The sequence below is a fragment of the Manis javanica genome, chromosome 11 (genome assembly GCF_040802235.1).
Source record: "Manis javanica isolate MJ-LG chromosome 11, MJ_LKY, whole genome shotgun sequence".
NCBI lineage: Eukaryota > Metazoa > Chordata > Mammalia > Pholidota > Manidae > Manis > Manis javanica.
Window position 1 is genome coordinate 113,325,525 of NC_133166.1, and position 9,648 is coordinate 113,335,172.

A 9,648-nucleotide genomic window follows, 5' to 3' on the forward strand; every position below is an offset into this window, starting at 1 on the left:
GTTACCAAATCTGAATTGACAAATAACTTCCTCCCTGTTGTCTACATCTTGGAAGCCTTTTCCGATAACCTTCGATTTCTCGTTAACTGCAACAGTAACATCCATATGTCTGTGCGAGGAAGGGCTGAAGTGTTTTCCTCAGATCACAACTATGGCAGGCGGCCCCCAAAACAGAACTCCCAGGAACTTGTGGGGATGTGCCTGCATCTGAACCAGCCCCCGGCCTACTTCCCTCCATAGGTGCAAACCCAGCCAGAGGTTTCTGCTCTGAAATCCCAAGGTGCCCGCTAATGAGTGCAGGCAGGGACCAGGCAACCCCGACATAACTGAGAGAGGAGCCAAGACCTCCTGGTGAGTCAGCCCTGGGTCATGTCTGAGCTGCACACGCACACCTGGGGGCCTGGGGACTTTCTGCCGCCTGGAGTCAATTGTCTAACCCTCCCCCCACCCCCGTCTTTCTGGGGGCCTACGGCAGAATGGAAGCCAGAGAAGCCAGACCCGTGCTTGAGGAAAGAGAATGTGGGGTTTCAACAGGGTACGTGGCTTCCCCCAACACTTGGCAGTCAGAGGGTCAGGATCTGCTGTCCGTGCCCAATCCAGGGCCACAGAGGATGCCACCTCTGCTCTAGACCCGGCTGAACAGCTGTCACGCAGCTCCTCTGGAATGCCCTGGGCTCTTGTTTTCAACGCGTGGGGCTGTGACTGCTGAGCCTGAAACCCTAGAGGGGACCTGGCTGGCCTGAGCCTCGTGGGGAAGTTTGGCCACAGCCTCTACTCGCATGTCTGAGACACGCAGGGAGTGTGGCAGCTGAGGGCAGGGCTGAGAGCCCAGAGCGCGGCAGGTGCCGGCACTCCTGGGAACGGTGCACAGCGCCCCTCTGCTCCGTGCATCGTCCCCTGCCTTGCGTCCCTGCTGCCCTGCAGGCCCTGCTCTTGACCGCTTGTCCTCTTGTAGGAACTACAGCTCCCAGGGGTCTGGTTCACCCTGGGAATTGTAGGTAAGTGGGGGCAGGAGGATGGTTTCCGGGTTTTGAGCAGAAGAGATGTTGAGGTAAAGGACTGTGCTCTGCCCAGACAGCTGCTCCCTTTACATGCTATCTGCCCTCACCCTGTGCCTCCACCAGTAAGAACCCCAAGGAGAAAGTGACCCCAAGAGTGAGCACAGCCGGCTTGCAGGCAGCTGTACTTCCCCCGCTGCACTCCCGCTGCCCACCGGCTCTGAGAGCGCAGAGGGACCTGCCGCCCCAGGACAGAGACAGATCCTTTCTGGAAGGGAGGGCACTCTTTCTGGGAGAACAGTTACATACCAGGCTGCCTGGGCTCCAAGGACAGGGGACTGAAGGCGGGCGGCTCCCCGGGAAGGCCAGGTGGAGCTGGGCGGTGAGGAAGGGTGGCTGACCACCAGGACTGGCAGGGGCACAGAGGGAGGTGCCTGCCCTGGGGCGGCCAGGTGGGGGCTAGGGCACCACGTGCTGCCCAGCGCAGGTTTGTGGAGAGAATTCCCACACTGTGCACCCACTGTTCACCTGTGTGTCCCCTGCCTGCAGCAATTCTACTGCTGGGACTGATCCCGGGAGAAACCCTGCCCCACGCCCGCAGAGAGGTGCGCTTGGGAAAGCCCCCCAGGGCGGCTTGTAGCAGCGTCTCCTTCAGAACGATCTTACTAGTGGAGACTAATGACATTAATTTGGTCCTTCAACGTACCGGACTGCTGTGCAGATGGCTGCAAATTACAGGACTTACAAACCAGCAACAAATGGAGGAGAAAAGTCGAATTAGAAATAATTGGGAGCAGACCAGGGAAACTCAAGGAAGCTCTGAAAGTAAGTAGTGGGCAGGAAGGAAAGAGTCAGGAAAACTACACAGACACAGAAGCTCAAACAACACACTGCAGCCGGCAGCCTCCACGCTTCAACTGCTTCAACGGCTGTTGAGGGCAGCGCTCGGGTTTTCACAACTAACTAGGATGTGCCTGGAGGTGATATCAAGCCATTTAAAGGAGATTAAACGCCTTACACGGGTTTTAAAAGGACATGAAAGCACATAATTAATCTTGGAAGGATTCCTGTCCCAAGTCATTTGTCGCCACAAATCTTTTTACATGTTCAAAAGTTAACTCACTACAAAATTCAGATGAGGAGTTTCTCCGGATGCATGCGCCAAGGAACCTCTGCAATTACACCAGCAATTTTTTAAACAAACTGTGCAGTGTTTCAGGGTGACAGCCTAAGACAGCATCATTTCCCTAAGAGGTAAAAACAAGATAAAGTCTTGGCCCTCATCGCTCTTAAGTGTTTTTCATCTGCCAGACAGACGCAAACGTGTGCCAGTAGATCTCTTCCCGCCTCAACTTCCTACATCCTGAAGGCAGTAAGAAGCGACAAATGCCTGTTCCTCACTGCAGAGCTGACAACCCCCAAATGACGATTTTACATAATAAAAGATGTTTACTGAGGCTTACAGATTCCCTGGTCACCCGCTTCAAAGGCAGCTGGCAAATAACAGATCCAAAGATTAGCAAATTAAGGCCAGTAAACAATTTCCCTAAGGAGAATGCTAGCTCTCTTGGGCCTCTGGTACTTCCCGAGACACCCAGAAAATAGCAGATGAAAAAAGACTAAATCCGATGGCAGCTGAACAAGAAAACAGACTGTGCCAACCTGGACTCACTCTACCACCACTGAAGCAGCTTCCATGGGCCCTGCCTAGAGAAACACGGGTGCATTCTGGCAGTGATCACCCGCTGTCCAGCCCAAGGGGGGTCGGCACTCCCCAGTTAAAGGCATTCACCTTACCACAAACAGAAACTACAAAATCTCATCTGTAAGGGCCCTAAACCCTACGACATTATAGACAATTTTAACTCTACAAGTTCTCTTACAGAGTTGAACACCCAAAAGTGAGTGCGAGGCGGTCTTCAGTCAGTAGCCCCGGCTCCTCTTTCTGCGTCTGCCTCTGCATGAATCAAGTGACCTGGAGAAAGTTCTCTCATCTCTTTATTTATCCCCTTTTCCCTGCCAGGTACAAAATTAGGTCAAAGCCACCAATTCTTTTGGAAAATAAAATGAATTTCTTAGATTGGTTATGTCTACACTGTCATGCAAATACCTCCTGGCCACTGCGCAGCTATAGCCAACCCTCAAGTACGTACGATGCGGCTCGTGCCCATATTAACGCAGGAAACTGTGCACCTTTACTCTGCACAGGAAACACCCTTCCCGGAGAGGCCGGCAGACCCAGGGGCTTCCGGAACAGGCTCCTTTAGGGGTCCCCAGTTTCAAATGTGGAAATCCTTAGCAAATTAACATGCCATGCAAGTTACAAGAGCATACACTATTTTTTCATTAAGGAAAACCAAACAACCTGTCTGGCGCACTAATGTTGGGGGGACGTTGTGTATTTTCCTCGGTTCTTGTCCCTGGCGCGACAAAGACATGAAGGGCAGAGACACAGTAGTGGAGCAGAGCACAGGTTTTATTTAAAGTTCCTTAAAGAGAGAAAAAGTGCAGCAGGCAACCTCAGCGAGGAGAGGCGCCTTGAAAGGTTGGAGAAAGTTTAAGATTAAAAGGTTACACACTTAGAAAGTGTGGGCGACCTCAGAGAGAGGAGTGCCCTGAAAGGTTGGGGGTTCCCCCTTTTAAGGATTTTTCAGGAATGTGATCATGGGCTGAGGGTGCAGACCTGTTAAGCGGTCCCTGAATATTTAAAATTAACTTAATACAGGAAGTTTACTGCTCTGATTTCTCCTGAGATAACTGGCCTCTGGGTCTGAGAGCCTATCAAACAAGACCACCTGCCCAGCCCCCCAGGTGGGCTGAGTGCTTGTCTGCTGAAGAGGACGTTAAGAATCTTCCTCACTTCCTGCCTTTTCCTATGTTGTTTATTGCTGGGCCTGCGTCCCAAATTCCTCCCATCTCCTCCCATCTCGCATACCACCAGGCACAGTGTGGCTGGACGGTAAGTGTATCTGTGTGTGTGTGTGTGTGTGTGTGTGTGTGTGTGTGTGTGTGTGTGTGTGTGTGTGTGTGTGTGTGTGTGTGTGTGTGTGTGTGTGTGTGTGTGTGTGTGTGTGTGTGTGTGTGTGAGAGAGAGAGAGAGAGAGAGACACACACACACACACACACACACATTTCACATATTGTTAAATGAATGAGATGAATACATTCCCAAAGTCTAATGAGCCCTGGACCGGCCCAAAACTTCCGGAGAAAACGCCAGTGTTCGGGCCGCTCCGTACTTCAAGCTGCTGCTGCTGGGAGGCGGCGAGGTCTGCGTGGGAGCAGGCAGCGGGGTCCCCGGGAAGGGCGGCCCTCTGCGGGTGGTGCGCGGAGTCTGAGGCCGGAGGCGGGGGCGGCCGGCGGCGCAGGGCCCCGGCGGTGTCAGCCCGCGGAGGTGCCGCCCCAGCGGCGGAGGCAGGCGGGCGAACTGGGGGTCCGCGGAGCCCGGCGCTGATGGCACCTGCTGGGGGCACGGAGTCGTCGGTGGCGGCCGCCACCGCCCTCCTACGACGCTGCGCTCCCAACAGCCGCTCCCGCCGCCCACCGACACGGCCCGCGGCTGCCACCCCCAGTCCTGGGGCCGCCGCCCCCTCTTCCCAAGCCGCCCGCCGCCCGTGCCCGCCCGCGCCGCCTCCCGCCTCCGCCCCGCTCTGCCATCCTGCGCTGCCACCCAGCGGTCCCTGCTCTGAGGCACATCTAACTCAGAAAGGGTCAGCAGACAGTCTCCAGTGCCGGGGGTCCTGACGGGGCATTGGGAGGCTTCACGGGGGAGATGAGGGGACAGGGCAACATTCCAGGCATTGCTCACGGTTTAAACCGGGCTTAGCCCCGGGGGGGCGCTGTGCTCCTCGGCAGGGAGCAGCTGTGAACTTGGAGTGCTCTAGGCACCGGAATCTGGCGGGATATGTTGAGTGGAGGCCATATGAGGGTGGCAGGGGTCGGCAGCCCCTGGAGAGACTATGGGCGGCAAGAAATTGGAGAAAACGTCAGGGGCTGAATCGTCAGCAGTCATCTGTGGAGTACCTGCTACGGGGTTTCCTGGGTCCTGGGAACCAGCCCCTGCCTCCTGGCAAATTGCACCTTGGGGGAGACCCACAGCCAGTACAATGGTGGAGAGAAATGCCCAGCAGGCTGCTTAGAGGGAGCAGAGGGCGCCTAACTACGACTGGGGGGCATGTGCCCAAACCAGGGGACAAGGGAGAGAGCACGTGAAGGGAGGGCGGCTTTGCAGGCAGAGGGAGCAGCCTGTGCACAGCCTGAGCGAGTCTGAGGATCTAAGGAAGGCCAGGGCCGAGAGACAACTGCACGCCAGCCAGGTGGTCAAGGGCGCAAAGGGCTCATTGGAACCATTCACACAAACCACATGCTCAGTTTTCAGCATCCTTTTGGCCCTCGGAGGCCTGGGTTACATCTCCTTGCATTGCATCCCACGCACACACTGCAAGCATCCTTCAGAGAGGAGAGTTCCGTTTTCTGCAAGGTTATACGAAGGGACTGCAGGCCTGAGCTCTCCCATGCACTCGCTGTGTGACCCTGGACAAGGCACTTTACCTCTCTGTGCCTTGGTTCCATTATCTGTAAAATGGGGGTTGGCCTAGTATCTCCCTCACGGTGTCTTTGTGAAAATTAAGACATTAAAGGACCTAGCAGTTTCCTGGCAGATAGGAAGGTCTTAAAAAATGGTAGATGCCATATGATGAACAATTCCATGTCCAAATGACCATCTAAGAAGGTGGAAGTAGTGAGAAATGGGTGTCTCAAAGTATAAGCCGAGGTAGTGGGGGCTATACCTGGTCAGGGTCTAGTGGGTAGAAGAGTTTTCCATCAAGAAGCAAAGCCTTTGTGTCTAGGGGGAGAGAGCCTGGCTTGGAAATCCTCCCTGGCTGGGCAATCTATTGTTTTATCCTTTGTCACCAATGAACCCTGCCGACTGTCACCAATTATCTTGCCAATGGGTTTCAGCCCCGGGCAAGTTCACTATGGTTCAATGTGACCAAAGAAATGACAGTAGAGTGTTCTTGGGGTGAAAGGGTTATACCCAACTTTATTTCCACGGTGGCAGGTCAATCGCTAATATCCATCACTCAGCGTGAGTCTGCAGGAAGCAAGCCGGTCTCTGCCTCTGGGCCTCTCTGCCCGCAGTCATCCCGCACAGCCGTCCTCTGGGCCTCTGTCCTCAGCGCTGCCACCACGCCAGTTCTCTGATCTGCTCTCCTGCACCTTGCAGCCGTGCCACCGTATCACCCAGAGCCCTAGGCAGTGCTCTTTATGTAGAGTCAGTAGCAACGTATTGCTCACACGTGTGTAGTGAGCAAGCCAGCCAGGGCCAGTTGAGGATCCTGGCCACAGGAACGTTCATTTTATCCACACACGGAAGCTGCTGTCCCTCCAGACCAGACTGCACAGACCTGGGTCAAAGCTCACGTGGGTGAGGCTTGGCCTACACCCCAAGGTCTCCTTAGGCCTGTGGGAATTCATGGTGGTAAGTAGGGGAAATATTGGCAAAAATGCTTTCTAAAAATATCCTTGCAGGGAAGGGACAGGAAGTTGTGAATTTGTAAAGAACAATGACTGCTCTTCCCACTGGTGTGGCAAATCTGTAAAGGTGAGTAGATCACAAAAAACACCCTTGCACATGCACACCTGCTACCTGGAGTTTTCTTAGGGTTGATGAAAGAATTGGAAACAGCAGGACTGCCAACTCAGCCACGAACAGCTCTAAGCTCCTTAAGACAGAAAACAGGAACTGGTGAAAATGTAAGGCCACAGAAGGTGTTGGGGGTGCAGCAGGGAGATAAACGTGTCCCTGGGGTGAGGGGCCTGGGTCCCCACACAATGCTACCCTGGTGTGACAAGCAAGGACCGGCTTCTGGCAGGCTCGAGGAGCAGAGGCCCATTGTAGGACAGTGGTCAACCCTGCAGGGGCCTGAGGCCAGGGAGGTCTGCCTCCCCAAACAGGTGCTGTCAGCCAGGGTGACTGGGGGTGCCCAGGACCAGTCCAGAGAGAACTCAGCAGGCCCCAAGCCCCAGTGACCTGGCTGTGCTTCCTCTGAGAAGCATCCTCAGCAAGACATCAGAGCGTCTTTGGGCCACATCCAGGCCACTGGGGTTGGGAAGTCAGATCCCGGGTGGGGACGAGCCGTGCTCACTCGTGCCTGTGCGATTCGCCTGGGGCACGCCTAGTGGCTTTGTCCTCCTGACCTGCTCCACGAGGTGGCCCCCAGCCCACAGTTCAAAGAGGCCTGAGGCACCCTGGGGACAGTGGGAAGTGAGGGGCCTGCCACCTGCGGCACCTTGGCCCTCAGAGGGAAGAGGACAGGGGACAGGGTTCTCTGGGGCTTGAGGAAGAAGGAAAGGGGAGCAGGGTCCAGGGTCCACAGGGGAAGAGCAGGAGGCCCACACGGGCCTCAGCTGAAGTTCTCTGCCCGAGACAGGGCAGGGTCGGCTGTGCGGCAGCGGGGCGGCCCCCCTGCCTGCATATTCTTCACAAGATGCACTCATGACTCACGCACAGAGCAAGGCTGAGTCTGGGGAAAATGAAATTCATAATGAAAGACTTTAGCATGATAATAATGTAAATCTAATAATAAAGTTTATAGCAGTAAGTGTGTTTGTTGTAGAAAGTTCAAAGAAAGCAAATAAAAGAAAACAAGAACTCTACTATGCACAGCTCAAATCACTAAGCGAATATAAATATCAAATATTTAATGTGCTCTTCCAGTATTTTAATGCATTTTAAATTAGTTGAGATTTGTAAAAGTGCATATTTGCAATCTGTGTTTTCACTTCAATTGTAACACGAGCATCTTCCTGCGTTGTCATAAACTCTTCGAAAGGGTCGTTTTTAAGAGCAGCCCAATCAGCATGAGTATTCCGTGGCTGCCCATGCTGTCCCCAGTGCTGAACATCTAGGTGGTTTACAGTTTTTGCCTCAAAGACCACATTTATACATATTTGCATTCTTTTGGATTTTTTTTCTTAGGATAGTTTCCAAAGAGTAAATTAATGGACCAAAGTATGACCAGTTTGCAGGCTTTTGGTTCTCATTGCTCACCTTTGTTCTGAAAGGGCTGTACGGGGCTTCTCTTCAGGTGGGACCAGGCAGAATCTGCCCTCACTGCCCATCGCCCACCGAGGGTCGGGAAGTGACTCCAGTGCCCCCACCCCCCGCCACAACCGCCCGCGTTAGAGGCGCTGCCTTTGCTCCGGGGGCCACAGGTGCAGCTGTTGAGGAGCAAGGGCCCCATGTAACTCAGGTTCCCTAGCACCTGGGGAAGGTGGGAGCGAGAAGCAGTGTTTCTGTGGGAATAACCTAGGGACTGTGAGTAAAGACACTGAAAAAGAGAGCGGCTGGGTAGACACGGGAGATGACCCATCAATCCCCGACGGCTAGCGGCCCAACACCGTGAAGATGTGAGCGCAGAGCATCCTGAGACGGGGGCGTGACGGAGAGTCCAGCAGCTCAGTGGGCATGTGGACCTTGAGTTCCACTCGCTGAAGCCCAGAAGCCCTTGCGGAGTCCGGTTCCTGAGCACTAACAGCGACGAGGCCCTCCGGCCGGAGCAGACTGCTGAGTGCCCCCGGGACCTGCCGACCTTCGTCCTCAGGAGGGCAGCCGGACTTCCCGGGCTCCCTGCAGCGAGGTGTGGCCGGCGGCCGTCCCTGTGAAGGGCGGGGCGCGCTTCCCTCCCTCTCCTCTTCCTGCCTCGAAGGCGGCTGGGATGCCTGGTGCTTGAGTAGCCATTCTGAGCCGTGTGGTGAGCCCATGTGCTCAAGACGGCAGAGCAAAAAGTGCCGCTCCTCCTGGACCGGTGGCCTCCCGAGAAACAGACAGACTTAATGAAGCCACTACAGTTTGTGGCGGTTTTCTGTCCCTCCACCTTGGCGGTGTTTGTCCACATTTGCTCCATCAGAGTTGCACAGGGTCTGTGCTGCCAGACGCCCCCCCCCCTCCCGCCTCTGCCACCTCGCAGGTCGGCCCTGGTCCTGTCCCAGCCTGCCGTGGGGCCCCCAAGCAGAAGTGTGGGTGGGGCCATGCTATCCCGGGAGAGCCTGGGGTGGCCCGTTTCAACTCCGGATCAACCCAGGCTTGCATGGGCTGCGTAGTGCTGCCCCCCGACACTAGGGGAGCTCCTAACCCCCGTGACGTCGGGGCGCCTCCCTGCCGGCCACGCCCCCACACGCAGCTCAGCGTCTCCGTGTGCCTTGCCCAGCTGAGCTCCTGCCCCGAGTCCCAGCTTCACCCCAACCTCCTCCGGGGGCAGTTACTGTCTCCCAAAGGACAGGCCCGCCCTGGGGGCCTGGAGCCGTCTGCGGCTGACCCACAGGAAGCGGTGAAGCCGCCCCTCGGTCCTGCATCCCAGGGCCAGCCCCCCGCCCTAAGGACCCCGAGGCTGCCCTCCCCACCGGGCCCACAAAGCCTAGGCTCAGGCCGGGAGAAGGCTGGGTTCTTGGGCATCTGCCCCACCCTCGGCCCTCCCGCCGCGGTTTCTCCTCTTAGGGGATCGGCCTCGGGGGCTGATGAGGGTGGGGTCCTGGGGTCAGCAAGGAGGACTGAGGCAGCCCCCCCCCAATGAACGGGAAGCGTCCCCGCGGTGGGGGCGACGGCCTCCGGAGGCGGGAGGGGTCCCCGGAAGGCGCCAGGGAAGGG